The sequence below is a fragment of the Hippocampus guttulatus genome, chromosome 16 (genome assembly GCF_054856545.1).
Source record: "Hippocampus guttulatus isolate MCC_2025c chromosome 16, RoL_Hgut_1.0, whole genome shotgun sequence".
In the NCBI taxonomy this organism is placed as follows: Eukaryota; Metazoa; Chordata; class Actinopteri; order Syngnathiformes; family Syngnathidae; genus Hippocampus; species Hippocampus guttulatus.
In genome coordinates this window covers 14,217,633-14,224,448 of record NC_141276.1, presented here as the reverse complement: position 1 = coordinate 14,224,448, position 6,816 = coordinate 14,217,633, and positions in this window count along the sequence as shown.

The window sequence follows — 6,816 nt, the reverse complement described above, 5'->3', positions numbered from 1 at the left end:
TGCGGTCCTCTGCAATACATCTGTTAGTGCACGCAAAGAATACAACGGATAATTTTAACAAGCGATCGCGGTAATGCGCAGATTATAGTCCAAAAATATAAAATGTATAACGTAAAAATCACTTTTTATCAATTTATTATTTTATACAATTTGCCGAGGGTCCGGACAGAGGAGGTCCGGACAGAGGAGGTCGGCGGTCCAGTCGTGGATCGCGGTCCGCCAGTTGAGGAAGACTGCTCTAGTACTTTTTCTATTAGTTGGCACATCACAGCCTCAAACCCTTGCTGGGCTGAATTTAATTGATCCAGCAACTCTTCCTGTCACCTCTGTGCCTCTTCATGGTGCCCCTGACTGGTCTGTTGGGATTTATGGATAAATTAGAGGACGTTATCTCACTTGAGGCTGTGTGCATGTTGGTGCTGTGTGGGTGCTGGAGAAAGACGTGGCTTCTGCTTAGGGGGGCTGTGACACCTAAAAGGTCCAAGTACCTCTAATCTTCTAACTTCCAAACCTGCAGATGTGCCAACCACAGGAAAGACAATATCATGATGCCCCCCACAAGGTTATCAATTCCACCCACAAATTGGAAGCGGATGATTCCTTATCCTGTGGCTTTGTTGCTGTCCTTTTATTTGATTTTATTGTTTTAAACAGAAAGTCTATTCCACTTCCTGGCCACTTTATCTGGGCTGAAAGACTCACGCGTATGCGTGTGTGTGTGTGTGTGTGTGTGCATGTGCGCGATGTGGCTCTTTGCAGTAACACAGTAAAAAAAAATTGGCTCTGAGTCTCTGACTGGTTGACCACCCCTGGTGTTGAGGTTCGATTGCAGCCCTAGCCTTCCTGTGTGGAGTTTGGATTTTCTGCCCGTGCCTGTGTGGGTTTTCTCTGTGTACTCCGGTTTCCTCCCACATTTCAAAAACATGCATGGCAGGTTAATTGATCACTTTAAACTTTCCCGAGTTGTGATTGTGAGTGTTAATGGATGTTTGTGCTCTGCGATTGGCTGGCAACCACTTCAGGGTGTATTTTGCCTTCTGCCTGAAATCAACTGGTATTGGCTCCAGCACACCGGCAGCACTCATGAGGACAAAGGGGTTCAGATGATTGATGGATGACAGTGATGTGTTCCTCGAGCCGGTCCTTGGCGAGGGCCAAGGACCGGCTCAAGGACCGAAGGTCAGTCCTTGGTCCTTGGCCTTGGGTTGCCGATCCTCGGACACAACGAGGGATGAGAGCCTCTAATCCAGGGGTGCCCAAATTTTTTGGACCGAAGATCTACACACACGCACACACACACACACGCGCGCGCACGCACGCCATGATGAGAAACAGCCTGAACCTGAGGCAGGCGATGCGCTTTTGCAGCCTGTTAACGGTCGTAGCTCACACGTACCGTTTTAAAGCGCTTCCCTGGGCCCTGTTAGGTTCCTATTCTTTGCCCGTGCCCTCGGTGAATTGTACACGAAGCAAACTCTGAATGAGAATAATGTCGATAAAAGAGCACAAGCTGCAATTGCAGACTGCTGAGCGCAAACAACTCCCGGTGACGTTATCACGCGCCACCATAAATTCAAGATTTACCTGCTTTATTTTATTTTTTAAATATTTATTTTGTGAAAAGGAGACTGATAGGATGATTATGGTGCAGCGTACATTAACACAAAAAATATATTACTAACATGTACAAAGACACACAAATGGTTGTTTTTTTTTTCTCCTCGACACTCTTCAGATCTACGTGGGACCTTTCGTAGATCTACCGGTAGATCAGGATCGACATAATGGGCACCCCTGCTCTAATAATAATAATACATTTTATTTATAAGCGCCTTTCAAGACACCCAAGGACACTTTACAATAACAAAAAACACAAAACAATACGGGTTGAGCAGCGGCAGCCAAAACGCGCCAGCGTTCACTCAACCCGGAAGTCAGAAAAGGCTTACAGCAAATTTGACTGTATTTGTCCAAACAAATAGCATGCTACATATCATCAGCTATAAAGCATAATTGCCAAAGTGATTTTCAATAGCAGACGTGTGCACATTTTCAGCATTCCTCCACGTGTGTAAAGTTGGCCCGAGGATCAGAAAAATAATGAAGAAATCAAACAAAATCCATCCAGCGAAACCCTTGCTGATATGTGCATCTGGCCCTTTAAGAGGGGCGGGGCTGCCACTGACAGGTGACAGTCAGTGCAACGTGTAAAGAGCGGCATAACAGTTAGTTTCAATTACGGTTCGTTCCGTTCGCGGTCGGCAGTTTAAATAGCGTGTAAAGCCTTTCTGTAACAGTGGTGTCTTTTATATAGTTATTTTTGCAAAGTTGTCACGTTTGTGTGGTCGTACGAGAATGTTTGTTTGAACCAACTAATTTGCATTACAGCCAGAGTCAATAATGCCGGCACTTCACTTCCGGGTTTGGCCGTTGGGATTTGGAGTCATTTTGCTCGATTGCAGTTATGTTTGCTGAATGCTTTGGAATAATGAATATTGATAATTCAAAGTTTAAAATCATGGTTGATTTAATTATTTATTATTATTTTGATGTTGAAGGTATTAAATTAATTGTAGTATTAGTGGTAGTGGTAATAATAGTCCTGTAGTACTCCGAGAATGTTGAGAGATTACAGCCATCTCGTTATCTCTGCGTCCCGCGTCCTAGAAGCATAATTTTCCCACGGGACGCACAGTTCCAAATAATGTGCGTTTTTGGGACGCAAGGAAATTTCTCAGTCAAAACAAACAAACAAACAAACAAACAAACAAACAAAAAAACTACGGCAAGCCTGAGGATTTCACGGTAACAATCTTACCGGTAGCGTGTCGTTTCTGTGGCGTCATTTTAACGGTACCGAAAAATAGTTTAACCATAAAAGTCACCGCACACGAGTTGACTGTGTGATCAACGCGATTTCACTGTGCCTGTATGTGTGTTTGTGGTGTGGTGTGTGATTGTGTTTCTTCTAGTTTACTTTCGTTTTGTTTTGTTTTCAGTGTGGGGGGTGGGGGGTGGGGGGTGCAACAGATAACGTTATGTGCGCATGCGGGTTGCTATTTTAGTCCGCAAACTGAGGAATCGCGTGGATGAAAGTTTGAGATGGCGGCGCAAAAAACTCACAAAGGTCTCCTAATTACGATATTTAAGAAATGGGAATGCCAGTCTGATTTTTCAAATGAATCGTCCAAAAGGCGTATCACTAAACTCACCGGGGATGTATGTACAGAACACGAGAGCAAGTATACTACGAGAGGCACGATTACGAGGCAAATTGGTCATTAGATTTGTAGGCTAATCGTTATGAAAAATATTATGAAACAGTATTGGTTATTCTATAATTTACTGGTTGTAGCATGGTAAATATAAATAAAACATTCGTCACAAGGTGTAGTGTAGTAATGCTAATGTTAACTGTTGGTGGAACTCATGATGACGTGTGTTAAATTCTTTCGTCAAATTGATCGTAGATTACCCATGCATCGTCTTGGGAAGAGGATGTCAAGCCACATCAATACTTACCTGTATTAATCATCCATCCATCCATTTTCCGAACCGCTTGATCCTCACTAGGGTCGCGGGGGGTGCTGGAGCCTATCCCAGCTGTCTTCGGGCAATAGGCGGGGGACACCCTGAATCGGTTGCCAGCCAATCGCAGGGCACACAGAGACGAACAACCATCCACGCTCACATTCACACCTAGGGACAATTCAGAGCGTTCAATCAGCCTGCCACGCATGTTTTTGGAATGTGGGAGGAAACCGGAGTACCCGGAGAAAACCCACGCAGGCCCGGGGAGAACATGCAAACTCCACACAGGGAGGCCGGAGCTGGAATCGAACCCGGTACCTCTGCACTGTGAAGCCGACGTGCTAACCACTGGACTACCGGGCCGCCTCTGTATTAATCATTACCAGTCAATTAATCTTTGCAGTGTGAGATTGGAAAAAATACTCTGATGATGCCACATGAGTACACCAGTTTTTGATCCATTTATTTTTTGGAATAAACCTGGAGTACACAGCTGCTGATGTAATGTTCATTGTTAATGCATAGTTTTCAAACATTTACCCATGAAACATTATACCTTTGAGTGTCAGAATTCTTGATTATGATTATCAGTCAAAATAGAAAAATGGGTTCCCATGATGAACGTTTACGGAACCCAACATTTGTTACCGTGGTTTCCCATTGGGTAATCCGACGAACCGAAAATCGGTTACAATGAATTTCCGAAATCCTCAGGCCTGCTCCTGAATTATTTAAATTTTTGCAGCATTTGTTTATAATTGTGTGTATATGTTGTTGTTTGTGTTATTCATATGCCATTGAATAAGTAGACCGTTTCAGAATTCGAAATTTGGGACTTTCTCAATGCATAATGGCACTCATACTTTTCTGATCAGCGAGTCCCTGAGACTCGCTGCCGGTAAACTGTAAAATTATCACTGAGGGATTGTCATGTTCCGTATTCGGCAGCAGGTGGCACACGTTCACTCCTGCCGCCTGCACACCTGCTGCCTATTTGTCAGTGATTGCACCTGCTTTATCTAGGCGCTCCGACGGTCAACCCATTGCCGGAGTATTGCATGCCGTGCCACTGCTGTTGCCTATGATTGTAATTCTTATTCGATACCATTCGCTGTTGGTTAAATTTTCGTCGTCCCAAGGGAATCATTATATTAGCGTACGTGAACTAGTACTTGTCTTAACATATTTTCCTTGCCATTTTTTGCAAGCGTTTTCTGTTGTCGCATTTCCTTATTTCCTGGTTCTCGTTTTCACTAGCGCTTTCTGTTGTTTATTTGACGGGGTTTGTTTGTAATAAATATTTTAGTTTTGACGAAGTCCTTGTCGGTGTCTGCTCCTTCGGGGATCCACTTATTCTCTGTTACGTACGAAGCAGTTCCCTTTTCCTGCTTCATGCGTAACGTGACAGGGATTACCGCTTTTTCGTCATGCCTGTTGAGTGTTGATTTGCTTCATATTAAGAAACTACTGCACTAAAACATTAATTCATAAATGTATATCATATGCTTTTATTTTTGTTTTTCTCAGTATAAATAACACATACCCTGACTGTTCTGCTCTTTGAATAAAAACACTTCATTCAAGCGTTAGGGAGTGCAAGGGGTTATGATGGAGGGGTGTCGCAAATCATGAAGACCTGCCAAGTGGTATGATAGCATTGTTTTATACATGTCCTCGGCTAGGCCTCAGCTTCAAAATCAGTCCTTGGCCTTGGCCTCGGAGGCAAGTCCTTGGTCCTTGGCCTTGGCCTCGGAGAATTTCTCAAGTCCTTGGCCTTGGCCTTGCCTCTGAACATTTTCCAAGTCCTTGGCCTTGGCCTCAGAGTCAAGTCCTTGGCCTCGGGTTGCCGGTCCTTGGACACAACACTGATGGATGATGACTCAGACAACCTGGATAAATTACTTCATTAAGTGGCAAGGCCGAAAACCAACAATGAATGCCTGCGACCTTTGATCCCTCATTCAGCATTGCGTAAAAATAAATAAACAACATCACTGTGTAAAAGATATTACCACATGGGCTCAGGAACACGTCAGATCAACAGTAAATGCAATTTGGCGCTACATTCATCAATGCAACTTAAAACTCTACTATGGAAAGCAAGTGGCAGTGGTATGGGTAAAACCTACACATCTATGAAGGCAACATTAATGCTGAAAGGTACTGACAGGTATTGAGAAACATTTGCTACCATCCAAGCAATGTCATTTTCATGGACATCCGTGCTTATTTCAGCAAGACAATGCCAAACCACATTGTGCACGCGTTACAACAGCGTGGTTTCGAACAAAAAGAATGTGGGTACAAGACTGGCCTGCCTGCAGTCCAGACCTGTCTGACACTGAAAATGTGTATTGATAATGAAGCGTAAGATACGACAAAGGAGACCCTGGACTATTGAACAGTTGAAGCTACACATCAAGCAAGAATTGCACCTACAAACCTTTAACAATTAGTGTCCTCAGTTCCCAAAAGTTTTTTGAATGTTGTAAAATGAAAAGGTGATGTAACACAGTGCTAAACATGACCTTTTCACAGCTTGAAACGCATATCAGCCATAGATATCTAAGTTAATGACTATTTGCTAAAAACAAAGTTAATCACTTAGAACATTAAATATCTTGTCTTTGTAGTGTATTCAATTAACTACAGGTGGAGCATGATTTGCAAATCATTGTATCCTGTTTTTAATTTCTTTTGAACACAACGTCCCAACTTCATTGGAATTGGGGTTGTAGTTAAAACAGCTCTCAGACCTAACGCAACAAAAATAGGTTCCCCGGTGTCATCTTTTCGGTTTGATCAAAACCAGACATTTGCAAAAAAAAACATATTTTACTTTGGAGAACAATGATCAACATTTTCCCCTTTATCCCACACATTTTAAGATAAGATAAGATAAGATAAGATATCCTTTATTAGTCCCACACTGGGGAAATTTACAGCCTCCAGCAGCAAGAATATAGGCAGAAAGAAGAAGAAAAAACAAACAAACAAACACCGTCCAATTAAGTGCAATATAAATACAAAATGGATAAATCGCAGTGCTATTTACAGTTGTTTTCCACATCATTCAATTATTAAATATTATTGTTGCTATTTTTTATTCAGCAGCCTGACAGCAGTTGGTAGGAACGAGCGTCTGTATCTCTCCTTCTTGCAGCGCGGGTGTAACAGTCTCTGGCTGAAGGAGCTACCTAGTGCTGTCAGGGCGGGCTGGAGAGGGTGGGAGGGACTGTCCATCATAGCTTTTAGCTTAGTTAGCATCCTTCTGTTGCCCACCTC